This window comes from Phyllopteryx taeniolatus, chromosome 12 (genome assembly GCF_024500385.1).
Source record: "Phyllopteryx taeniolatus isolate TA_2022b chromosome 12, UOR_Ptae_1.2, whole genome shotgun sequence".
NCBI classification, from domain to species: domain Eukaryota; kingdom Metazoa; phylum Chordata; class Actinopteri; order Syngnathiformes; family Syngnathidae; genus Phyllopteryx; species Phyllopteryx taeniolatus.
In genome coordinates this window covers 12,435,497-12,463,213 of record NC_084513.1, presented here as the reverse complement: position 1 = coordinate 12,463,213, position 27,717 = coordinate 12,435,497, and the positions used below count along the sequence as shown (strand labels likewise).

The 27,717-nt window shown below is 39.4% G+C and overlaps 1 protein-coding gene across 2 annotated transcripts in view; it reads right to left on the bottom strand.

The window, feature by feature from the left end:
- Positions 1-27,195, bottom strand: part of b3galt1b (UDP-Gal:betaGlcNAc beta 1,3-galactosyltransferase, polypeptide 1b) — a 40,796-nt gene extending 13,601 nt beyond the window's left edge. Inside the window, exon 1 of one of the 2 annotated variants that reach the window (XM_061791618.1) lies at positions 27,012-27,195. The gene's annotated coding sequence lies outside the window, so the exon portion shown is untranslated. The remainder of the gene's footprint in view (positions 1-27,011) is intronic. The other variant, XM_061791619.1, reaches the window with a different exon arrangement.
- Positions 27,196-27,717: the final 522 nt, after the last annotated feature.

Here is a 27,717-nt window from a genome sequence, read left to right as displayed (position 1 = left end):
AGACAGGTCTGATCATGTGTCTTACATGTAAAGATATGTAATGACCTAATGAGAAGATGTTTGCACAAGCCTCGCTGGCCAAGCGTGTCACAAACAGCAGTCAGGTCGTCATTAGAGAGACAGATGGTGCTGTGGATGATAGAACTCTCCACTGACCTATTTGAAAGTGTTTTTTGTTTTGTTTTGGTATTTACATCTCTACTACAGCGCTATGACGGAGCGTAAAGTCAGAAATTCACACTATGCTTCAGTATTCTGCAGGAAACTTATCGGGTTGATGGGAGTGAGACTCTTAATCGGCTTGTGAATTACTCACCAATAAAAGTCCCAAGCAAGGTTTCTTATTACATAAAGCTATATAACCAACTTTGTCGTCTTGTACATGGCAAACACAATTTCCCGCACAGGAGATGGATGTCGTGCGAAATGAAAATGTCAAAGAAAGTAAAGTGTAACTGAGCTTTGAAAGGTAATAACAGGTACAGAATAACATTAGATCCGAAAAAGGGAACGCTATCAGTCAGTGTGCATGTGACAAAATGATGTGTTGTGTGGGAACACGTCTGTCCCATGGGACCGCTCAGAGAAAACTCCATCTTTGGAGCAGAAACCATCTTCCTTTATTATTATTCTCCATCACAAACTGATTGTCCCATGCAAAAATGACAAGCGCTAAAATTATGTAGCCAGCAGTCTCGCTCAATGAGACTTCAGAAGCATCTGAATCAGATGGGGTGCCATATTTTCTCGACCTAGAAATAACTTCGCAAGAAGGCTACGAATAAACTGGAGTTTCTAGCTGCTGAACACCTATTATGTTTCATTCTGCCACATTTCTGATTTCAGGATGAAACAAGATGCAGCAGGCATGGCAGAAATGATTACTGCCGAGATGGAGGGGACAAATTATGGGTCACTTTCAGGTGGCTGTCCAAACCCTGCTGTCATCAAGAGCTTTTTTCAAAAAGGCAGAGTATCCCTGGAAAGACATTGTGGCTCTATCGGTGGCTATATGCATTAATAATTAAACAAGAGGTGACTCTTCTCCAGTCTTTAATCACATCATGTTGAAATACAGTGCTGCCCTGAGATATGACTTGAATTCGCTCCGTCACCACGCTCATAACTCAAAATGCTCTCAAATCATATTTCTACGGTGGCCGAGACAGGTCATAAGAATTGCAAAGGCCACAACAAATGCAAACGTCACAACACATTAAGGTACAACGGAAGTGAGCACTGGGACTTCCTCTGACTGTACAGTATCATTTGTTCGGGTTCATGGGGTCTCACGATTCTGATATTCCCGATGGAATAATGGGCCTCGCTTTATCTTTAATAAGGAAAAATCAAAAATTATCCTAATCAGGGCTTGACAGTAACTTTCTTTGCTCACCAGCCACTGTGGCTACTGGTTTCCCAGAGTTACTAGCCGGTCAACATTTTTACTAGCCACAAAAGAAAAACAATAATGCATTCATCAACAGAGGTGTGAGTGGTGGGTGTTGATTGAACTTTTTAACAATCAAAATACATTTGTCAACGTGGGGAGATTGAGAGAACATTATAGTATTATTTTGATAATCAACTAGTCACCGATTAGTTTTGCAATTAGTCGACTAATTGGATCATATGGAAATTGCATCTTATTGCACCAGCAAGCAGTTGCTCTTATACTTGTATAACCATCTTTAGCTTCCAGCTTGAAGTTCTAAAAATAAAGACAATTAAGTAGTACATTTAACTTTTAATAAACTTTGCAGCTTCTATGAGCATTCCTGACAAGTTTTATGATGTTTATATATGATAGTGCCAATTAAAATGAACATGATAGTTTGGCCTTTGCGTTTTCTATTCATATCTGTGGTTATGACGTGACATCAATCACATAACCTGTGTGCTAAGGTTAATGACTAAAGACTACAGAAATAAGAGAATAGTTACTGTTGTAGCGTTTATTGGGGGACATCAAAATGTGCGTACTTTAGAAGAAAACGATGAGTTGGAAGCGGCGCCTGCGTCACTTCCGGGTTATCGTAATTTTAAATTACAGCGTTATAAATCAAGATATTTGGTATATATGAAGGGCACCATCCCATATTTTTACAAGTTTAACTTGAGGCGAAATGACGACAAACCTTTTTAATCAGTCTCTTATCGGAAGGTGGCTACATGTTAGAAACTTTGAGTTGTAGACTTTCTAGAGGTTTCGTTCCGAACTCAAACACACACATAATCAATGCAAGTGGTGGATTTTATCGAAAATTTAATAATAAAAAGGGGTTTCTACAGGATAAAACACAGACAAACACAAAACAAACAAGGTACAGACGAACATTGTCCGAAGGAAGGGATTTGTGACGTGAGATGGCCAACGAGTTCCCAGGCAGGACGTCTCTCGGGTGTCTCTCTTTGCCAGACGTTCGGAGCGGTCGTGTCGCGTGCGCCTCCGTTCCCTCGGACTGAGTTCGGGCCCCCAGGCAGGGTGGCTCGGAGCGCTTGCAGGAGGCTCGGCTGCCGGGGAACATCCGATGTGTCCTTGCCACGTCGGGTGAGGTGGGCATCCTGCCTGGCCCGGTCGTCGGCGAGTTGGTCGGAGTGATCGAAGGAAGACTTCTCCACCAAAACTCCCAAAAGCTTTTTTTTTGTTTTTGATACCAGCTCCGGCCCCTTTTATGCCCGGAGCGGGTCAACAAGGGGGGTTTACCCCCACCCTCCTTTTCTACCACCTTCATGAACACCGAGGGGCTGGACTGTCTTTTGGCGTTATTTTTCTATTTTAGGATTAGTTTGTGATTTAAAACCAGTGGAATAAAATATTAATTATTGGATTTAAGACAACGAGACCATCTCCTCACCCTGCATTGTTCCACGCTCATCCTCTTTCATACCTGGAATGAATGTTTCAAATGTTGTGTGAGATGTGGAGGACATTATATCTGGTTCAGTTAACAACATATTCGATGTTAGACATTCAAGCTTGCAGCAATACAGTCACTAGTGGCGTTCATGTAAAGTTCTTAAAATATTAACTCCCAGTCGAGTCACAGACTGTCTTATGAAACCATGTCTGTAGTGTCGTTCCGTCGCCCGTGGGTGTCGCTGTTGCCTGTTCCAAGTGGCATTACTCAGCAGGGTGGAGGCGTCTTTGTTGTTGCAATCCTTCGACTGCCGGGGAGTTAATTAACTTAGCGTCCGGGGGCGAACTCGGCATCCTTGGGTCTCCGCTTTGAAGGGCCAGTCAGCCGTGATTCACGTAGCGTCAACATGGCAAAGCAAATGTCTGTGTCTTGTTGAAAATAGTTTATGGTGTTGATCCGTTTAGAGTCTGCGTGTGACTCTGGAGTTAACGTCTACCTCGCCGTGGAGCGGCGGTAGTGCGAGGCTGGTGTGCCGGGTGGCATCTTTTGCGTGGCATGTCCGCTACAGCATGTAACCATTAGCAACTGTGAGAAGAATCAGAATCTAATTATTGGTCTGATATTGGTTGGTGGCCAAAACTGGATCAACAAGTCTGGTGAATGATCAGTCTAACAGCTGTAATGGAATTAAGCAGCTCCTCAGCTTGATCTCATTCACAAGCATCCATTCTTTTCAACTAGAATATTATTTTGAGTAATTATGCATTTCGACAAGTCGCTTCGTAAAATTAGCTGAGCCCACATATTGCTATCCAGATGGCCGACAAAAGCTGTTGCGACCCTTTATAGAATTTGCACAGGCTGCATGTGTTTTCCTATTGTTTATGAAATGGAGGCCTTGACACCTCAGGGCTCATGGAGGCGAACAATCATCTAGAAGAGTTATGTTTCTGTTTCCAAGCAAGATAACCTGACAGGAAAAGCGACGCAAACTACAAACACATTTTCGAGACATGCGCCATTTACAGCACTGCTTTGTCGCAGTGTATACTCTTGAAAAAAATAAATAAAATAAATAGTGTCTCTTTCCATTCCACCCTCCTTCCTCTCACTCCCAAAGCTTTGCCTTAAATTATGCATTCATATTCAATATGTTGGCATCCACGGAAGCAACAGAACAGGTCACTTCCTTTTCTAGTCCCAGTAGTGAATGCTTCTTCCTTTAGCTTGAAGCCTTTCATTAGTTTGCTCTCAATTTATGACCGAGTAAAAATTGTTTATTAAACACTATTACAGACAGTGCATATGCAGATGTGTTTTGTTAGTCAAAGTTAGCTGTAACAAGTTTTGAAGCACTTGAGGAAAAATTGTTTACTATTGACTGGAACGAGCAGAGAAATAGTTTGTGATCTGTAGAACAACATGACATCAGCAATGTGAAGTTAAGCTACAGCCAGTGTGGCAAAACTCCTCAGGGAATTGTTATCCTTCTTAGTATGACACTGGCAGTGAAAGTTCTGAACATTCAGGCAATCTATCATCCCATTAAAAATCATTCCTTTTAAAAGAAATGCGTCATCTAATAATTGATCGTTATGTTTCCCCATGTTCGATCAAGGTCATCTTTTCAATGCCCATCCCTGCAACTAACAAGCAATAGAGTGACTCGTTTTTTTTCTCTTCTTTCTCTCACATCGTGTACCTTGACTGGGTTTCCACTAAGCATGAAGCCAGCAGTACAGTTGGAGTCTCCAGGGCACAAAGCAAGACAAAAAGGGAGTTAATAGGGGAGCGTGCAGCTCCAGGGCTCTTATTACTGGAGCAGGCTATAGGAAGCTAACAAGGCGCAAGTGAGAATCCCTCAAAAAGTTGGTGGTCCTGTTCAAGGTCAAACAAGAGCAATTAGAGAAATAAGTGAATCCAGTATGAATTCGAGAAGGTGAGCAGAATTCTTCATTTGGCTCAATTTGCCTTAGAATCAAGTGTTGACCAAAAACACAACGTTCTGGCAAAATAGTGTACATGTACTTGTAATAATGACACAGAATGCTCAGTTCTTTATGATACACATCAGATCCACTAACTTAAGATGTTCAAGCTCTTAGTGCCCACAACATTTCTCGATTTACCAAAAACGATTTTCTGGTGTGATATAGTCATTTTCATAAATTTTAAAGTTTAGAATTGAAATGTTCAAACTCAAAAGCTTTCAAGCGCTATTTAGACAAAAACAGAGGCCTATAAAAACAACTATTGCAACTGCGACGCGCAGCTGTTGCAGCGGAGAAGATCTGGTCATTTTTTCCAAATAAAACAGATTATAGACGCAGAAAAGCAATACAACTGAAATTATATAAATTGGTCATTCCTTCTATGCGGCCCGGTAACAAATGCCTCATGGACCAATACCGGTCCGTGGACCAGGGGTTGGGCACTTCTGATTTAGAGACCTTGTTTAACTTAAAATTGTCCAAATCCTTAGAATTTCAGCCTCTCAACAGCAAATATTCTCAGATTTCTGTCATCCTCCATGAAAGCAGGCTTTGTTTTTAATCAAAATAAGCAAACATCTGCTTTTAGTTTGGAAAACAATTAGCAACATTTTTGCCTATTTCTTGACGTTACGGACTAAACCACTAACTGAATGGACATAAATTACTATGATTATTTTTTTTATCCGACTCATCGATTGATCGAAGAAATAATGGACAGATTAATCAATTATTAAAATACTCGTTAGTTGAAGCCCTAGTTCCGACGTCACTAGTTTGATGTGGATGCATCAGTCGGAGAGAGAGACTATGCTAACAAGCAACAAAAATGGAGGAGAATAAGGATTTTCTTCATACTTTTATCTCAACTGCGTTATGAATGTAGACTGGCAATTTAATAGTTGAAGACACAGAGTTTCACATTGGCATCCTAATGAATAGAAAGCAACCTTGCTTAAATACTTCAAGTTATGAAGACAGCGCACTGCAAAGAACACCAATTATTACTTTCGACCTTGAATTCAACACATTTATACAACTACAAGTAAATGGGCAAAGATGTCAGATAGCAATGTGAGAGTGAATAAAATAAGACATAAGTTCAAAATTAAGTTCAAACCACCGACTCCAGATAAGTGCACTAAGACCACCCGTTGATTCAGCCTGATGTAATAATTTGCAATAGTGCTGTTACATTTCAAGACCTCTGTGTGTTTACCTTTCTACTTAAATTTGGATTATGCAATTAAATATCACCATTGACACAGTTTGGTGACACATTTTATTTGAGACCAGGCTGATGGCAGCAACAAAACAGATTGCTGTTGCATACTGGAGATTTTGGATTACAACGAAGCAGGATCCAGAAAATAGGATCTGCAACCGCTGGGTTGGGAGATGACCAGTCTAACATCTCAGCCAAGCTCCTAGTTCGCTGAAAGAACACCAGGATGTGACATATTAACAGTTATTATCGGGGGCTGGCGTTCGGCGCTTGTTAGCATCAGCAGCAGAACCTCAGTTCACAAACTTAATTTGTTCTGACACTCTGTTGGTGAATCCAAGCAATTTATACCATTACAATGAATGGAAATGTAATTAATCCAACCCAGCCATAGAACCAAGGTGTTTACTTTTAGTTAAAAAGATATATTGAAATTAATTAACCCTTTATTGCCCCTTTGTTCTCAAGAATAGTATAGATGGTAGAATTCAACAAGTCAAACTGCATAGCAAGATCAGAAACTTTTTTTTTTTTCATTAGGAAGATCACTTGCACTTTTCCCTCTCTTTGAAGCCGTACTGAAGGAAAATTTACAGCAAAAAACAAAGATACCTGAAATACGTGACACACAGAGCAAACAGTGTTAGGCTGTGTGAGCGACAGCACAAGACTGCTCTTGAACTGAAGCAATAGTTGTTCGTAAATGGATCTTTTCTTGAACAGGGTTGTTTGTGAACCGAGGTTCCACTGTACAGTGAACCCCCATTTATCGGTTGGGATGCGTTCCGGACTCACCCGCAATAGGTGCAAATCCACGATATAGAGAAACATAAAATGTATAGAAAATACCTACTCTTGTATCTGGGTTAGATACGTACATGTGCCTTTAAGAGGCGGGGCCTGGTGAGGTGGTGTGTGACGTGGGCGGCGGTTATCATGTTATTCCTGTCATGTCAGACATGAACTTTGCAAATGCAAAAGTCTTTCTTTTCACTTGAGTGCAGAACTGAATAAGTTTTGCACTGGAAAGTGCTCGCTAATGTTTGTCTTCACTGGGCTGTCTTCCAAGCTCACCCAGGGGAAGAATGAACTCAAATTTACTTCTAGTGAGAATCCTCCAGAGACGCCGTGCATCCGAGACCGAGCGTATGGTGCCTTAATTAGGATGCATCGGTCTGATTGTTAGAAAACGCTTTTGTATGGGCTTTCTGCCGATTCTGTTCAATTGTTTGGTTGCAAAATTGGCGTATCTGTGAAAAGCGATATGGGGAAAAAAGATTTTAGCTCTAAATATTGTAAGTTTTTTTATACAAATGAGACTGTTAATGTGAATGTTCTTCATATTAAGTAGGATTACTGACTAATTAGAATTTTTCATTTTTTTTTCCCTTGGAAAAGTCACACAAAACCAAATACAGAGTTGCAATGTTCAATTACTATATATAATTTGTTTTAAAAACCCACAACATTTACCATGAGTGAGTTTTGCAAGAATGCTAATATCATTTTAACTTAATCCCTCAACTTCATCTTTGCCCGAGATTTATCAAGCGATTTATTATTGTTTGTAACAGAGCAGAAGTGCTGTGTGCCATAATCACTCCAGAAAAGAAAAGAAAAAAAGGCAATATATGTTTTGCTGTGTGTGCGTATTTAGAGTGTGTAAATACATCGCTTTGGCTCTTTTGATATCAATAGATCTAATCTCGTTCAACAATTGTCCATTATTTTTTATTCACTGTTTTAAAACACCACTTCATCCCTTTGAATCAGTAACATATTTTTCACTGCTTTTTCTATACAATATAAGGTTGAAAAGATCCCGTTGAGTATCTTGAGAGAAAGAGATTGTCAACAAAATATGATACTCATCTTTTTAATATTTTTATAAAAATGAATGATAACCTTGAATAGGTGTAGCGCAAACAGTCAGTCATATACACTAAGTGTTAGTGCTGGTTCTATATAATGACTATATGAAACACTCAAAATGTCTTTTTTTTTTTAGACAGCAACAAATATGGCATTGAGGGAATTAAATGTCAAAGAAACATGACACGTTAAATCCAAGTGAGCTGTTTTTACACTTTTTGGGAAATGTAATTGACTGCTGCTTGTTTTGCTTCACTGCACAGCCTGCCTGAGATGAAAACAGGTCTTACATGGATGCAGGGAATGTGCAATTTATCTTGAAATTATACATTGCATAGTTCTTGAAATACTTGTATTTCCTAATAAGCCTAATTTAAATCTCACCAACTTCATTGTCCCTGAGATTATCCCATTTTAAAGACATTCATTGGTGCTGACAGTCAATGTGAAGTGAACTTGAGCCAGAGGGTAATTACAGTAGACGATTTGAGATGGTTACAGACTGTAATTATGGCTTGCACTGATATCTGTTTAATCAAAAAGGGGAGGATGCACATGAGATTGCAGAATGTCCTAAGCCATATTTTTATCAAGGGGTACAGTGAAAATATTGCTGTTCATCATTCGCACCTCCACTCAATCGCAAATGACAAAAATGTGATGCTGCTTCGCAGAAATGTGTGTTTAAGTAGCAGTTGTTTGAAACTTTATAACAACCATTACATTGCTCCTCTAGGGCATTTCGAATTATGTTTGTTAGAATTACGCTACTTTTTTGATGAAATTACATGGTTTGGTTTAACATTTTTATTTTTTTTAACGAACATATTTAATTGTCTTCTTTTATATGTCAGTTTTACAGTAAACTTGAACTAATTACAAATAAACTGCCTGAAGCAAGCACACTGCGCCTCTTATTTGGAGAATTGTGGGAGTGAATCTTCTTTTCGTTTCCTCAAAGGGATGTTGTATGCTACCTTTTAATAAGTTCAAGTGATTTTGTGTTCAAAGTAGTCAGGAAAGATTAGTCGAATTTTCTACTGCACATCAACATTTTTAGCTTAAAGTCGACTTATCTTGAATGTTATTGGCATCTCGTCTTCCAATCAGCCAATTGACAGAGGACTTTCGACTCGTCCATCCGCTGGAGTCAACAGACTATAACGCTCTTTGGAACAACTAAATGTCCGTCCAACAAGGCAACACAATCGTCATACAACACGAGCAAGGTCTGAGAGTATGAAAATAAACTCTTCAGTCGTTCAATCCCTAGTTTAAAGCATGTGGGAGGGGTAACACTAAAGACATACAAAATTGGTCTCTCTATAGTGCAGATTTTCACCGATCGTGTGGAGTTCTGGAACATATCCCTTATGATAAACTGTCCAGTTTAATTTATTTCCTGATGGAACAGTTTGCAAAGGTAAAGTCTGATCTAGCTTACGTTCCCACGAGGTTCATCGACTCCAGCAAAAGTCTGACATCACAGCACCGCAGCATAGTATACCATCCATCCATCCATCCATCCATCCATTTTCTTCACCGCTTCTCTTCACTAGGGTCGCGGGCGTGCTGGAGCCTATCCCAGCTATCATCCGGCAGGAGGCGGGGTACACCCTGAACTGGTTGCCAGCCAATCGCAGGGCACATACAAACAAACAACCATTGACACTCACATTCACGCTTACGGGCAATTTAGAGTTGTCAATTAACCTACCAGGCATGTTTTGGGGATGTGGGAGGAAACCAGAGTGCCCGGAGAAAACCCACGCAGCCACGGGGAGAACATGCAAACTTCACACAGGCGGGGCTGGGGTTTGAACCCCGGACCTCAGAACTGTGAGGCAGACACTCTAACCAGTCGACCACCGTGCCGCCGGCATAGTATAATTTGATGATAATAAGAATTTAATAATTCACGACAAAGAAAGGGTAGCAATAGCAGATAGCCAGCATTTGATGTGCCTTCTTGGTATATAGTTGTTTATACAGAAATTTTTGTACAGAACCAAACTGAGCAAAACTAGGCATGATAAACCAACTGGGTGGAAGTAAACAGAGTGGGGTCAATCAATAGCAATCCCAGCAACTTTGGTACCTTGGGATGTTTTCAGATGCTGAACTGACACTAATTCAGATTTTTTTCAGCAGCAATCATTCAGCTAGAAATATTACTGGGTTCTCGAAGTTTTGTGACCCCAAAAACCCAATTGTTGACGGCGGGGTGGAATGAAACATTTCCTAACGCGATAAGGGGTATGGTATTGCCGGTGTACCTCTTCATATAGTGAATGCTTAATTTTCTAAAACCTTATCGTCGACTGGGGTGTGTGTGGGACCACTATTTATTTTAGGGGGGCTGGGTTCTAGGCGGCTAAGACAATAAAACTTCATCATAAACAAACTACCAAATAATTAAGGGGGGGGGGGGATTTTGAAGTTTCTAAAATAGGCCTAGTAACGCCCCTGCTGTGATGTCACAGATTTCAAGTCTGAACTGAGGTTTCAGTGTAGTCTGGAGTGTTTCAAAGGTCCTCCAAGTAAAGAATTATTAACATTATTTTCATGAAACAAAAGACGCTCTTCCAAATGGTCTTTAACGTCATATACTGTAAATCCTTTGATGCTTGCTCAGCTGAGGTCTCCTGCCATTTGCTGAAGTCTAGTATGCATGAAGACGGAAGGATCGTTCAAGTTATCTGCAACATAACAAAAAGGCCTGTTTTTCACCCAAATTGACAGATCCAAATGTTAAAGCTCATTTTCAAATAATAATCCCCTGTGGATTTTTCCCCAGGTTTGATTACTGCGACCCCCTCACATTTTTCAAAACAGAATTGGACATTTCTGCTGACTACAATGCAATGAAAAGCATGTACCGTATCTCTAAATGCTGTATTGCAGTGCCGGGATGCATCACTTAATGTACACGAAATCAATAACAAAAAGTCAATATCACTCGCACTTTCATTCAGTTTCGTTGTGATTCTTCATCTAACGTGTCATGCAAGAGCAAATACCATAATTTCTCGTGTATAATGCGCCCCCCCCCCAAAAAAAAATTGTCAAAAGTCAATAGTGCGCATTATACATAGGTATAAGCCCAAATGGAAAAAAAGTTCACATTTTATAAATGTATGCCGCCATCTAGTGGTTATAAAAAAAGTGTAGCCTACACTTTCATTCCAATATGACAGGGGTACGTACGTATGACTGCATATACTGTATGTACAGTTGTGCTCATAAGTTTACATACCCTAGCAGAATTTGTGAAATTATTATTTTTTTGAATATGATTGAACAACAACCATCATTAATTTTTTTATGGTTATGTTTTGTTTAATGATAATGCTTTTCTGAAATGCTTGACCATTTAATTTGAATCCCATTAAAATAAAATAAAATGTGTTTTGCCTGGTCCTTCATGTTTTCTTTAAAGTATTGAATTGCGTATTATACATGATAATTACGGTAATTGAATTGCAAAGCTGGGAAAGGAAAGAAAACATAATTGCACCCAATGCCAAAACACTGCTGTCCACAATGCTCTAGCGATGATCACACGTTTAATATTGTAAGATTATGAATAGCAAAAGCACTGATTTCCCAGATCCCCTTCAGGGATGAAACAATTGTTCTGGTTATATTCCTGTGGCGGGCCATCCATTTAGTACCTGGGACTTCAGTGGGGACTTACCTCTTAATACCACCACTATCACGTCCTAAATATAAATAGTTGGGATGCACCGACACTACTTTTTTCAGACAGAGTATGAGTACAAGCACTTACACTTGAGATCTCGCAGACACCGAGTGCCGATACTTGATAATGATAATACCATTATGTCTGGCAATTGTGATGAAAATGTGTTCCATTTTGATCAAATACAGTGGTGCCTTGAGATACAAATATAATTTGTTCCATATCCATGCTGGTAACGCAAAACACTGATATCTTATATATCATCTTTCCCTATTCAAATTAAAGGAAATGGCATTAATCCGTTCCAGCCTTTTTTCACTTTGACTTAAGAGCAAAAATTTGAGATGCAAGCGCTGTATGGTGGCAAAAGAGGCTTCAAAAAAGAGGCTTCAAGTTGTTTATGGCCACTCCCAGTTGAAGTTTACGGTCAAACTAAACATAAATAAAATTACACGGGTATTTAAAACAACCACAACTTTGCCTGAAAATCCGCTAGCTTAATGCTAACACATAATGGGGAAACAACGGGCTAACAAATTGCATTGGTGTTGCAACAAAAACTGTTTAATTTCTTTACACTCTATTTAATTATGTAATTAGTGTATGTTTTCATAAAATACAATATCATAGAGTGCTATTTTTCTTTTAAAAAACAGGGTGCAACAGATTAATGGCATCTCAGTACATTTCAGTGGGGAAAGCTGGTTTTCAAGTATTATAATACCAGAACAAATTTAACTTCAAGGCACCACCAAATTATATCAAGACACCACTACACTTCTTTTCCGCCTGTTTTAGTGTTATTAGTGTCTATGATAACTCGATCGCCTAGAGTTCAGGTCTAATGTCAATTTTCGGCCAGCTCCTTTGGGTAAAGTGCTGCAAGATCTGGATTCCGTCCCTCGGAGCTACAAGCTTACCGCTCCTCACAGATAAGTTCAATGCATCCTTGTATCCTCAGCAAACTTTCCGTTTCTCTCATTTATAAAGTTGAATTATTCGGTTTGATTTTTACTCATGTTTTTTAATGGCGTTAACACTTGAAATGCTGTTTACCTAATATCATCATCATTTCCTCTGTGTCACACATACTTTAATATGCAGAATATATGTTTTGATAAACATCCTTTTAATCTCTGGAAGTTGTTTCGAGCTGGTGGGAATGCATTTTCCTAACACTGCCTGCAGGCGAAAGCAATCATGCCACGCAAGAGTTGCAAAATGAGATTAGACTGAAAAAATACATTGTTTAAAAAATAATAATAATAAAAATACCTTTGGCTACGTGTAAAGAAAAAGTGCCACAGTTCCTCTCTGTGTCAGAAAATGTAACCAACAGACTTTCATCATGAGCAGAGAAAAACACATTTATCTTGCTGCATTTGCTGTTTAATTTTGCTCTCTTACAGGACTTTACTACCCTTATTGACAAAGTAATAACGCACTTGCGAGGAGTAAAAAAGGCACAATGCTGCTTTCCATGAGGTGTAGTACATGAAATCAATATCACCTGCATTTAAGTCTCAGTTTTGTCCTGATTCTCAATCATGAGAATCGTGAGAGAGCCTAATTGTGATTTTCAAAGCATGTAACAACACAATGGGCAAATGCATCACCTACAATAACTCTTAATACTGTGAACACGACTATGAAAAGTGAAAGAGGCACTGATTCCCAAAACTCCTGGGTGAAAGAGAAAGAGAAAAAGGCAAAAAAAAAAAAAAAATCCCTTTGGGTAATGATTCAGTGGTGAGATTTTTATCGACACCTTCAGCTAAAATACTTCTTTTCAATTCAAGTTCACACAAAAAGATCTGTTTTAAGATGAAAGGTGCTTTTAGGCACACAGAAGACACTCATGCACAAACAGCAAGAAATCGGGTTATCCCTCTGAGCCAATCCTCATGTTTCCTTCAGACTCGACTTCAGTAATCATCAGGGGAATTTTTGAGCACTATCAATCCCCGGCGGACTGTGTGAGGTACTGATGGGTGTCACCTTCACATAAGGTGTCCTGCAGCTTACACTTCACAAGGGTGGGGGTGGGGAACGTATTTACGGCACTGAGATCATACAAATGTCATCATATTCTCATCAAAAGGACAGTGCTGTATTATGAGATAGCAGTGGCTGGGGGTGGGGGGTAAATGCTATAAATTTGGCCACCGATAGAGATTCCGATCGATCGCAATAGCGCTTGTTGATGACGTCGTTCTATCTGCCTCAGTATGAAAATGGCTTCAAGCACGCACGGGCTGCAGCTGGCTAGCTGTCGCTAAACACTGTCCTACCTAGTCACTAATCCTTGCCTCCATGGCAGCAAATAACTTGTACTTCTGACAACGACCATTATCACAAAAGGTGGACGAGGACACACTAGCAAGAAGAGATAAGAGGAGAAAAGCGAGACACCATGCTAACCACTAAATGAATTTATACCGTGATATTAATTTTAGGCCATATCGGCCTGCCTTCGATGCTTACATTATTACCACACCACACGGAGGCACAGAAAATTAGTTTACTCATTTGGGCTACCGTCCACAGTCTCTCACACTCCCTCCCTCTTTGGGTTTTGTCCACTTGGCACACTGAGCCCTGGATGATACAGGAGAAAAAAATTATGCGTATGGCAAAGCACCATTTACAATGCTAATGCGGGTTTTGACTCGAGAGTGGACTCGAGACTGAAAAGTGAGAGAGAGAGCACTTAAAAACACACCTGCCGCTCTAAACTGCTGCTAAAGTGATGACTGGAAAGAAGGCACTTATGATCAATTATAGCACACATAGTTCCTTTATTGGGCGCGACATCTACCCACAATTTATCTGGTGGTGTTTCACAGCTTAGACTGACCCATGAAAACGCATGTGCTGGCTCACATTTTAGTGAGTCAGAAACCTGAAAAAGCAACATCTGCCTCTGTTCGTCAAAACAGTGAGGTATTATTGTAGATGTATATAATAGTGCCTGAAGTTTTTTTTCCAAAAGTTCCCTTTCAGGACAAAAATCTATGAAAGGCCAAAAGAAAAAAACTGCTTCTTTTTTTTTTTTTTGCACATTTAAAAATAAATAATTTTCTACCAATTATCATTTGTTTAAGCAAACGCAAAAAAAAAAGGGGGGGGGGGGGGCAAAAAGGAAAACGTTGGAAAAGAAAGTCAACGAAAGCCCGAGGGCTCTAAGCATTTAGATAAATTGAGGCAATTCGTTCTTATGGGTCAAAACCATACCATATACCGCCTAGTGATTACAAAAGGTAGCAAAGTAGCAGGGATGCAAACATATTGATATCGTGTGGTGAGCTTTTCCAGCCCGGGGAAACTCACTCCATTCACTTTCTACCAGTTCTGAAGCTGCAATGTTTGAAGAGAAAAAGGAAGAGGAGCGTGACAACTTGTGTATTGAATGAAGGCTGAAGCTTGAGTGAAACACTAGTTGAATGTTTTTGACAGTAACCGTTCATATTCACAATAAAGAGGTTGTTGACCGACCAACATTGGTCTCATCCTCGTTTCATTGTCGACGCAGATGTTACAGTATATTGTCTGCCTTTTCTCTGTTATAGGAGTGCGTTTGACTTCACTATTTGACGTCTAGTGACGATTTAGGCTGTTCGTCACCTAGTGTTAGCGTAGCACAGTTTAACAACGTCTTTTGGCAGTAAAGCAGTTTGCACCCTCTTGTTGGCTCATGTCGCCATTTATCATACCAAGCTCCATTGTCTGCAATTGTTTATGTGCTGCCCTTTTAAAATTATTATTATTTTTATTTTTTTTAAAAAGTGTGACAACTGCTCTTTGCTTGGATTTAACCACCATAACAATAAAAGATGTTGAACAACGTTTCCCGGACTGCGTCAATAACATGTCAATGACAAAATGTTCACATTATGTGTCGAGCAGCCGCCCATCCACATCGTGCGGCATCGCAGTTCTGCTCACAAGGTTAAATATTTGACGAGTTAAGGGTGGGAACGTTTTGATTGCATTCATCCTGCAGCTTGCATGCCTGTAGCGTCTAACTCCTGTCTAACCAAATTAGGATCATTATGCACCTGCATTATATGACAGGAACCAGTAATTGTGCCACTTAAGATGTGACAATGACGGAACATTATCTCGGGACATGGTCATTACGTTTGTGATTGTCAGTGTGTGTTACTTCGGTGACAGTGATGTGAGACAGAATCAACCTGTTAGATTGCATTGATGCCCATGTCTATTATCAATTTGATCTATTATCATAAGCAGTGTTGGGGAGTAACTAATTAATTACATGTAACAAGATAACCTAGTTTAATTGCCAAATTTGTGTAATTGTAAGCCATTACGATACTGGGAGAAAACGTGTAATTAAATTACAGTTGCTTTTGGAAAGTTCCATAATTACAATTTTAGCTACATTTGAAATATAACCACAAAAGCTCAGATTTTTTTTTTTTCATATCACTTCCTTCTTCTATAGTTGATGCTTGTGATTGGCTCTCTCTGGTCATGTGCCATTTGCCATTTAATCATGAGACATTTTTCCAAATCTGAACTTGAAGCACCAGTTTGTGCTGCAATCTGTTTGTCAATTTGTTTGAAATCGGAGTTTGTCTGAGATTTTAAAAAGGTTAGATTCATAGTTTTGAACACATAAAAAAACATGGACTTTTGAACAATTTCATCTTTATAATTTTTGACTTTTTTTAATAGAACATTCTCTCATATGGTTTGTCATATATAGCAATATTTTCTTAATCAGAGGTCACAAACATGGTGCTCGCAGGCACCAGGTAGCCCCCAATGACCATATGAGTAGCCCGCTGGCCTGTTCTAAAAATAGCTCACCAGTAATGCGACATTTTGATTTTCTAGGAATGTTCTAGAAGTGATGATTTGGAAATGTAAACACTGGTAGAGATTTATAGAAATAAAGTGTTGCATACTGAGATTTATCAGTTTCCCAATTATTGTGAAAAAAATCATTCACATGATCACAAGTATCATTAATTATTAATAACATAATAATAACATATTATTCAAGGTCATTTGAGCACATTTGTTATTTCAGAAGTGTGTATAAAACTGGTAGCCTTTGCAGTACTCAAGAAGTAGCTCTCAGTTTAAAAAAGTTTGGTAACCCCTGCACTAGTGGTACCCATACCACACTTTGAGAATCACTGTTCTACACTATGCTAGAAGCTACCAGAATGCTTTAGAATAGTGCAGAAAGAAGATTGTGTCCTCAAAATTGTCATGTGTATAATTTTCCAAAAATACAAGATATTAGAAATTTTTCACCATTTTAACATTTTTTATTGTGGGGATGTCATGTTCACGTTTTTCGAGTCACTCGATTTTTAGTATCGGCCCATATCGAGTCCCGATCCGATACGTTGGCGATGCATTATGCCAGTTTCTGTTTTAAAAAAAATAAATAAAAAAAGCTGATCTTTTTCAGCCGATACCAGTCAGCTGAAACATTACGTGAGCAGCCAAGCCAGAAGATAACCATTGCCAGGGTATTAATCACTTCCATCTTAACCGTACAGCACTTAGTATGGGGGGAAAAAAACAACCTGTCATGTTTTTCCACTGAAATGGGTACCAATATGGCATATTCAGCCTAGCCATGTGTGCTTCTCTCACGTGTTGTGATTACAAGGAGAGTTGAAATGAGGGGACTTCACATCCACCGGGATGAATTCCTGCTGGCAAAGGCACAGCTAATTGACACAATGATCACATTGTGCGTCCTATGAAAAAGTAGAAGACTAACACAAGGCTATCATTTCCAAACAGTCTGTGTTGAATCAACAGAACAAGAACGATGGTGTTTTTATTAGCTTAACGATGGAGGATGAAAAATGTCTTTCGTCTTTGTGTGCAAAGTTACTTCATATAGTGTGCTAGAGGCTACTTGCTATGGGAGACATAAAAATAAAAAAATAAAAATAAAGGACAGCAGCTTGAGTCCTTCAAGCATGAACTTGTTTTATTCATCATAGACTGATAAAAGATTTACCATTTCGGCATAGATTTTTGCATCAGCCCCTCACCCCTTGGGAAACCCCGGTCCTCCAAATGTCCAAGTTGGCTTTTGAGGCACTCGGAATATTAGAGGCGAGAGGATAAGAAATCAGATCAGTTCTACGCTTCCAGGCTCGTCCAGCATATGAAGCTCATCGGCAAGCAGGCTGAGATGGAGAGTCAGTGTTGAAGGAGAACAACGCAGCTCAACTGTGGAGACCGCAGAGACTCAGACTTACTGGGCCGATTCGACCGGAAACTTCCAGAAGAATTGTTTTTGGCCAAAAATAGCAAGAGCAGTAAATCATTATCATAGTTTGAGTGACTGCTTACTTGATTACCGTTGGAGTTATTATTATCATTTCCTTTCTAGGGCATAATAAACAAAAAGCTAATTAATTTCTCAAGATAATAAATCATTTAATCAGAGTCTGTTTTCTGAGATCTGTTGTACTTCAGATGAGCAAAATAAAAGTACAATGAGAACTGCTGCAGGCACACAGTTGAATGAATTAGCATACATTTGATTTGAACACAGCAGCGCTGTGGCCTCACAGTTACATCATCTTCAAAATGATCTTTTCCATTTTGCACTAATTGCACAAATATTGATGTCGGATAATCTGACATATACTTCTTACTGACCACATACCAACATGCAACATCTTACTCTTCCTGTTGCTCTCTTCTTTAAATTCGATTGGAATTACTGAAATTCCTCCTCAATAGTGCTCTTGAATTTGTTTATACTTTGTTGGTTGTTTCTCCTGCACCAGATTGCCCTTGCCCCTAATGACGACAAGTGGTATGAAAAATGCATGGGTTGATGATTTAAACATTGCATTGAAAAAAGAAAAAGTATAATGCAACATGGAAATCAAGACCCACACGTTCAGAAATAAGAACCAAGGTGGTGCCTCGAGATACGAGTCAGACCCAACGAGTTTTGCGAGATTGAGCTGTCGTTCAACCGATTTTTTGCTTTGACTTGCGAGCATTTGCGATATGATAAGAATGACTAAGATTACTGTGGCTTACTGAGGAGTTTTGACCAGTGCCATGTATACCAGTATGTATGTGTTATACTGGTGGCCAAGACACACACATCAGAAGGAGCAGCACAGTGTCCATTGAATTGAACCAAAAGGATTTTGATTCCATAGATCCATCCATCCATCCATCCATCCATTTCCTGAGCCACTTCTCCTCACTAGTGTCGCGGGCGTGCTGGAACCTATCCCAGCTATCATCGGGCAGGAGGCGGGGTACACCCTGAACTGGTTGCCAGCCAATCGCAGGGCACATATAAACAAACAACCATTCCCACTCACATTTACACCTACAGGCAATTTAGAGTTGTCAATGAACCTACCATGCATGTTTTTGGGATGTGGGAGGAAACCGGAGTTCCCGGAGAAAACCCACGCAGGCACGGGGAGAACATGCAAACTCCACATAGGCGGGGCCAGGGATTGAACCCTGGACCTCAGAACTGTGAGGCAGACGCTCTAAGCAGTCGTCCACCGTGCCGCCTGATTCCGTACATTCTACTTAATTATATAATTACCATATGTTTCTATAAAATACATTAGAGAGTGCTATTTTTTAAAATGAAAACCACATTAAATTTTGTTTTGTTTTGTGGAGGCTGGAACAGATTAAGGGCATTTCCATTCATTTCAATGGGTAAAGATGTTTGGCGTTATGGATAAATAACACGGCACGGCATTGGCATCTGTAAAGCTGAAGGTTACAATGGAGTTTAAAGAGAAAATTCCCCTTCAAAATCTGATAACGTTTCAAGTAACAAAGACCCACAAAATAGTTATCCACTCTAAGAAAACACAAATAACAATTAGTCCACAATGTCCACTGACAAGAAAAGAGCCTAACTAGAGGAGTACGAAGAAAGTTAGTGAGAAGTTGGACTGAATTGGAAAGTGGATTTATTCCACATGGGACCAAAACAAAGAAAATGGCCTTTTTTTGCCAGCCATTCGCAGGGCACATACCGTTAGACAACCATACACAATCACACATCACACAAACGCCTACGGACAGTTTAGAGACTTCAATGAACCTAACATGCATGTTTTTGGAAGGCGGGAAGAGGGCCCAGAGAAGACCCACGCAAGCACGAGGAGAACATGAAAACTCCACACAGAAAGACCCAAGCTGAGTTTCAAACCCAGATAACTGTGACTCTGAAGCAACGTTACGTGACCCCGTGCTGCCCTCTAGTCCATTCCCATTTGGTAATTTAATTAAGTCTATTTAGAAAGAGTAGTAGATTTAAAAAAAAAAACATGCATAAAAGAAGCTGCAAATGCAATGCAAATCAAATTGCCTTTTAATTTGTAGTATTCAAGTGAGCTCCTTAAATCTGTACTGTAGCCTTAATTTTAGTTTTGGCTTCTAGCTGAAGTGGAAAAAGCTGCCAGAGTCCCGTCATGAATAGAAAAAGTCATTGTTGCAGTTGCGCAGGAGGATCAGAATGACTGAAGCACAGAAAATAAACATAAATGGTAAATGGATTTTAGGGTAGGGGGGAAGGCAACAACTGACATAACGCTTCAATGCATTTCCACACGTGGGATGAATACCATTATTCCATCCATCGCTTTTCTGTACCGCTTATCCTCACTCGGGTCGCGGGCGTGCTGGAGCCTATCCCAGCTATCTTTGGGCGAGAGGCGGGGTACAACCTGAACTGGCGCCAGCCAATCGCATTCCGCCAATCGCATTCTGCAAATAATTATTCAGATTACTTTAAATTATATCTCTACATAGAAAAAAAAGTATCCAGGCAAGGACAATCTGACAAAGATCTGCAGAAAAACATTTGGGCTCTAAAAACATGATAACTCTCAAAAGACAGACAAAGTCCGAAAGATATTATTAAATGTAATTGCAGGGGGCCGCCGTTTTTCTCTATATATTTTACACTTAATACAGAGCAGTGATTAATTTGGGAAATTAGTGAGTGTACAATAATGACTGTGACATAATAGTTTTTGGAACAATTTGCTGTTCTTATTGGGTCTTCGTGTAGTTCCTAGTAGGGATGAGATACTGTTTTTCTGTACTTGTAACAAGACTCGAAAAAAATACTCAGATACTACGACACCGGTACCATTTTTTCCCTGCCTGACATATACCTTCTGGGCAGAAGGAGTAGGGAGCCATGTCAGCCGTGTGCAGAGACTTTAAGGTAAAAACTAGAGATGCAACGAATAACAACTAATCGATTTTCAAATTAATCAATAATGATTTTTGATAATCAATTTATCGTTTCCTTTGTTTCACTTAGACAACGTCCCACTCCTCGGAATTCCAGCCTGTCAACAGTAAATATTGATGGTTACATTTATTATAATAATAAAGCAGTAAATATTAATAATTATGGTTCTTAAACTACTAAAGCAGTGTTTCATGAAAATAAGACATTTGCAAACATTGTCTTTTATTTTGGAAAATAATGATCAACATTATTTTTAGACTTTACACAGATCTGATCGACCTTATCGGTATTGGCCGATAATTAGGATTTTATGCTGATCGGCTGATCGGCTTTAATGTCATAATTTGCCGATCTGATCAATGACGTCATTGATCGGCTCCGCAAAAGACATTTACTCCGCATCGCCATCGTGTACGGTATATTTTAAATCCAAAAGATAGTTTATTTTTAGCCTTGTCACGTCTTTTGAGGTAGTACTGTAAATATCTGACTGCCAATAAAGTTATTTAAAAAAAAAAACTGGCAGTGTGGGACAGACAACACGTCTGAGACAGACAACACGTAATGCGTGGATCAGACAAATTTGGTCTTTCACGATTTCACTATGTCAGACTAGTGCAATACAATCTTGTATTGCGATACCACCACATCCTGTTTTTTATGATCACTGGCCTTTATCTTGTCAACTCAAACGCGACCGGATACACCTGTTAGCACGGCCACAACAACAACAATCAATCGTTTTGTGTGTATTATAAGAACTAAATGGGGGAAAACGTGTGTTGGTGGTCACCGGTGCGCGGGAGAGGACTTTAATTCAAAGATTGCTTCAAGTACTTTTAATACGATACAGCTCTCAAGCAGGCAACAAAACATTCTGCAGCCTAGCAAGCTAGTGCTAGCACTAACAGTAGTACGTAAACATACTGGCGTTCTGTCGAATCATGCTCTAAAGTTTCGGTGTGTTTTGAAGTAATTTAATTACAATAAAGTAATTTGATTACAGTAAGTCAGCACCCATTATTTCAATATGCCTATTGGCCTAAATAGATGAACAAAGTTACATTCATCCATCCATCCATCCATTTTCTGAGCCGCTTCTCCTCACTAGGGTCGCGGGGGTGCTGGAGCCTATCCCAGCTGTCATCGGGCAGGAGGCGGGGTACATCCTGAACTGGTTGCCAGCCAATCGCAGAGCACATCGAAACAAACAACCATTCGCACTCACAGTCATGCCTACGGGCAATTTAGAGTCTCCAATTAATGCATGTTTTTGGGATGTGGGAGGAAACCGGAGTGCCCAGAGAAAACCCACGCAGGCACGGGGAGAACATGCAAACTCCACACAGGCGGGGCCGGGGATTGAACCCGGGTCCTCAGAACTGTGAGGCTGACGCTCTAACCAGTCGGGCACCGTGCCGCCCAAAGGTACATTATTTATTGTAAATATAACTTTTTGAGCACTTAAGTCATTTAAATAGACACATTGCTCCATCTTGTGATCGGATCGGTGATCGGTTATTGTTTTTTTAAACTCGCTGATCAGCGATTGATGATCGGCTCCAAAAATCCTGATCGTGTAAAGCCTAATTATTTTCTGAAATTTAAGGACGAAACCAGTAACTGATCCATAAACAATGTATGTTTGTGCATTTCCTGCACTGTTAAATTTAAATAATGTCCTGTTTTTTAATGTAGGGATGGAAATTTAAAAAGGTTTTTCTCAATCCGATTCATCGGGAAAAAAAATGACAATTAATCGATTATTAAAATAACCATTAGTTGCAGCCCTTGTATAAATAGATGACAACACTTTGTTAGCCGAATGCAAATGATGATGATAAACTCTACGCGGGCGGCTACAGAGTCAGCCACCCTGCGAGTTGCGGTAGCGGGCCGTCCGGCAAGCGCCGATGTTCTCGAGCCCCGTCGCCCCGTAAAGAGACCTAATCGATGGTGTATCACTCCAGTTATCCTGTCAGTTTTATTTGATAACTTCTTGTGTTCTCAAGAAGCAGTCTTGTGGTTCTTTTCACTCACTTTAGTAAGCACACAACGGCAACGTAGCATTCGTATTCCTACTTGTTTATAGCCACCAGGTTCTACATTCTTCGTCTCTTATTTCTTCTTCGTTTCTGATCTATGTACTCCCTTTACATAGTCCCTCTAGTGTTCAGACCAAGACACCACATAGCTGAAATACTGTACGTTGTGTTACAGGCTACATTTAAGTGAAATTATGTGGCAAGACTGTTAGAACAAACATGCAGTCTGGATGTTAAAATGTCAGTTATGTCAGCAAAAAATAATATTGGAGTGAAACTCATGCCATATTCAAGAAAAGTTGTGCTCGGTCTTTTTGAACAATATTTGGTTAAAATAAAACATTACATCACAATAGCAAGACGCAATGGCATTATCAAGTATCGCTATTTGGTATCGAAGAGTAAGCAAACAAGGTCAACCGGGCATCTTGAAAACAACTACCGTACATGCCTTTCGTACGAGACACTCAACCAGGTGAGCGACAGTGACTAAGCAAAGACGCACGACACCTAAACCGAGGATTACAGTACAGCTTTAAACTCGCTTAACTAATTACACCTTGCGGAAATGTGATTAGAGCAGCCAGAGTAAGAAGGACACCGACAGAGACAGACCAGGTTGTCATTGCTTGCGCACGAGCTGAACAGCTAATAAAATAACGAGGAGACTCTTCAAGATACACAGGAAGTCTGGCTTTGGACCTTCATCCCTGTTCAGCCAGATGGGCCTGTAATAGAAACTGCCATGTGGGTGAACAGGGGAAAGTAGATTAGCTCGTGATCCAGGTACTGATGTGAAATGTCCAAGCAACGGGAAGGAAGGAAGCTGTGTGTCAATTTCGCCATCGCCAGCTTTCACTGGATGCTCGGTAGGAAAGGACGTAATAAACCATTCATTGATCGCAGGGCACGGCCTTCAAATCAAATCTTTTTTTGATTTTAGATTTTATAGTCGATTTTCCACCTGTGCTTATAGAAAAAGCAAATGACAATGACATTATATGAAGCAAGTACTGTATTGCTCTTTGGTTTGTGTCCCTCCTCGGATTTGCTATATTTTGCCTGATACCAAAAGGGCTTTGAATATTTTTTTTCCCTATCAAATTTTTTTAAGCATTAACTTTGATCAATTTCCAAGGAAATCATAGAAATATTTGTTTTCTTTACAGGTACCGTCTTCCCTCATTTAACATGGGTGTGAATCTTTTAAATAAAGCATAATGAATACAATAAAAATAATAAATACATATTAAATAAACCATGCAATGTGAAATTGTTACATATTTACGTAATACATCCGGGGCAGCAATGAACGATTCTTTTAATCGCTGATTAATGTGTGTATTATTTTTCCGATTATTTGATGAATCAGATTTATAAAAAAAAAAGGAAGAAAATGGTTGCCTTTATTCAAAAACAGGACATTATTCCAAATTGACAGTGCAGAAAATGCACAAACATAAATTGATTATGATTCAGCTACAGTACTGGTTTGGTCACAAAATGCGCAAAAATGTTGATCGTTGTTTTCCAAAGTAAAATCAGCTGTCTGCAAATGTCTTATTTTGAAGAAAAACAAATATAATCAATCTACTTTATTATTAAAACAAATATAATTATAAATATGTATTGCTTTGTTAACATCATAAATATAATTATTAATATTTACTGTTGAGAGGCTGAAATTTCAAGGATTTGGACAATATTAAGTTAAACAAGGTCTCTAAACGATTAATTAATTATCAAAAATCGCTATTGATTAATTTCATAATGGATTAGTTGTCGATTAATCGATTCATCTTTGCACCTCTAAATACATCAGGACGTATGATGAACACAAGGTTCATAACAGGCTAAAAAAGGTGCAGCGACCATGTATCTGTACAGTAACCCTCACTAACTTTTTAAATGATGGTACTGGGATGAATGAGGTGAATTTTATTATTTGGTGTAGAGCGTTCTAGTTGTTTGGGGCAGAACATTGAAAAGATCAACCAAAAGTAGTGCAGACTTAAGGAACAAATGGGTTACTAAAACTGCTAGAGGTCAAATGGGAATTGGGAGGTCGTTTTAACAAGAAGCAATTTAGAGAAATGTGCTAGTGTTAGTATTTATTTTGGTAGATGGAGCCTAATCTGCTTTTAACTTTTGAGAGAAGAGTACTGATATGAGTTGCAAATCTAACTGAACGAATGAAGTGATATGGCGATTGGTGAATAATCTGCGATATAAATCCAATTAAAAAAAAAATAAGTATCCACGTTGACGCAGTAGTAAAGTCATGTTTACAATAAATATTTGTGAGCCATAAATATAAAACAATCAAATGAAAAACAGAAAGTACAGCAGTAACTGAGCTTGCGTTCTTTGCCGCTGTACAAAAAAGTCAATTGCGTGCTGTTTGAACTTCGAAATCTTGTATCATCTTGACCATCGTAAACTGAAGACCCCTGTATTGCTCACAGCCTATGTAGCATATTTCCACTGTCGTAGGGAACCCTCCTATGTCCAAACTTGGTAAATTTCACATTTTTTCACAAATCGACACTATTGGTCAGTCCCCATGTAGGTCTGTTATTTTTACAAATTTTTGACCAATCACAAGTGTTGAAAATGGCTTGCTCTCTTTGCTGATTCAATGTTAATGGCTCAGCAAACATGCTGTTTTTGGGGTTTCCTGAAAAGTCATGGCTTCGGAAATGTGAGTATTCCACCCGACAGCAGCGATACATCCTCAGTCTTTACAACAACATCCCTCAGCATTCTTGTGCAATATCTCGCAAGTTCCCAATGAATCCAAATGTATCCATCCATTTTCTATGCCACTTATTCTATTGAGGGTTGCGTGGAAATGAAGCCCAAATGACTTTGGGTGAAAGATGGACTACACCCAGTCAGACACGGAGCACATAGAGACTGACAACTATTCACACTCACATGTACAACAACACTGAGTGGAAACTGAACCAAAGTCAGGCAAGTGAACCACGTGACATGAATCGAAATCCTTAAAAAAATCTATCACGCTGACAAAAGTTGATTAAATCTATTCGAAACTGTAAGAAGACTAACAACGATAAAGATGACATCTATTGATAAGGTGTTTTGTTGTAAATATAAAAGCAAAACATTCACTCCAACGCTTTTTTTTGATACCATCCATCCATTTTCGATATTTGGCGCCCATCCCAGCTGATTTTGGGCAAAAGGCGTGTGTGCAATGTGTACTGACTCCAACAATTTTTAACACCTTGTTTTGTACATTAAATGTAAAGTGTTTAAAGGAGAACTGAAGAGGTTTGTTAATATCAGTAATGCATTATATTAATGTTGGACACCACTGTGTGAAAGAGTAAGCTCCGCTCACAAGGGTAATGCTTATTATTTATAGTAATATTACATTCAATATAATCACTGAAGGAGAAGTTAATTCACCCATCCACAGCTTTTATCCTCTTGAGCCTATCCCGGCAGACACCCTGGACTGGTCGCCAGCCAATCACAGGGCACATATGGACAAATAACCAGTCACACTCACACCCATGGAAAATTTAGTTTCTTGCATTTTGGTTTTTGGAATACCCGGAGATGACCCGAGCACAGGTGAGAACATGCAACTCCGGATTCAAACCATCAACCCCAGAACCGTGAAGCGGAGGTGCTAACCAATTTCCACCCAATTAATTAATGAACAAAACGCGTTTAAAGTTTTGGTACTGATGGGCTTTCGAACTTTCAGCTTCCCTCGTTATTCTGGATTTAACCTTGTCATTTCATGAAGCGCACTGAGGTGCTGACAGCCTTTCACAAGCAGCATCGGTGGGACGGAGCCAAAGTGCATCAATGACAATAAGGCAATTAAAATGGAAAAAAAAAACAATATATATATATACATGTATCACAGTACGCGTGGGGAAACTACCGTGGAAATGTACACAGAAAGCAAAGGCTATTTCACACTCGGCGGGAGGGCGAAGCAGCGATTTAAAAAAAAAAAAAAAAGTAGGCGTATAACATCAAGCAACGATGAAGCAAGCATGTTTAGCCGAGCTTACCTCACCCCATCGCGGATCCATCCTCTCTCCTGCACGCCTCATCCTGGACACACACAGCAGCATGCTGCGGCGCTCTCATCACGCTGACAAAAAAACATGATTGTGAGAACCACTGGTGCTGACGTAGACTGTCGACCAATCGGCGTGTAAATCCGCAGCGCGCTCGGCCAATCGCCTCGCGGCGTCAAAAGCATGACCCGCCCCCGGCAGATTCAGACAGCAAGGTAGATTGACGACGTGCTTGGCCACTTTTTAAGTTATACATAGAGGGCTCAATATATTTATTGGACCAACACGCAATGTAAGGTTTAGGCTACCTGTGTTCCTAATTAACAGAACTGTTTTTTTCCCCCTTTCTATAACGGTTGCAGCTATTTAACTGAAATTATATTTTAAATGACAAAGTATAATTATTATTGTCGGATTTTAAAATGTACGTACCTTTTGGGGAACAAACAAAACAAAAAAAACCCGTAGAAAATAGAATAAATCACATTATTATTTCTGTGTTAAAATGTCAAATTCTAGTTAACTTGCGTTCCTTAAAATAAAATATATATATATATTATTGGTAGAATGTTGGCAGTGGAATAGTGGTTTGACGGTTTCACGAGTCAAAATTATCTATTTTTGAAAACTACATTTTCTATAGCTGTGAATGGTTGTTTGTTTACATCCATCCATCCATCCATCCATTTTCTGAGCC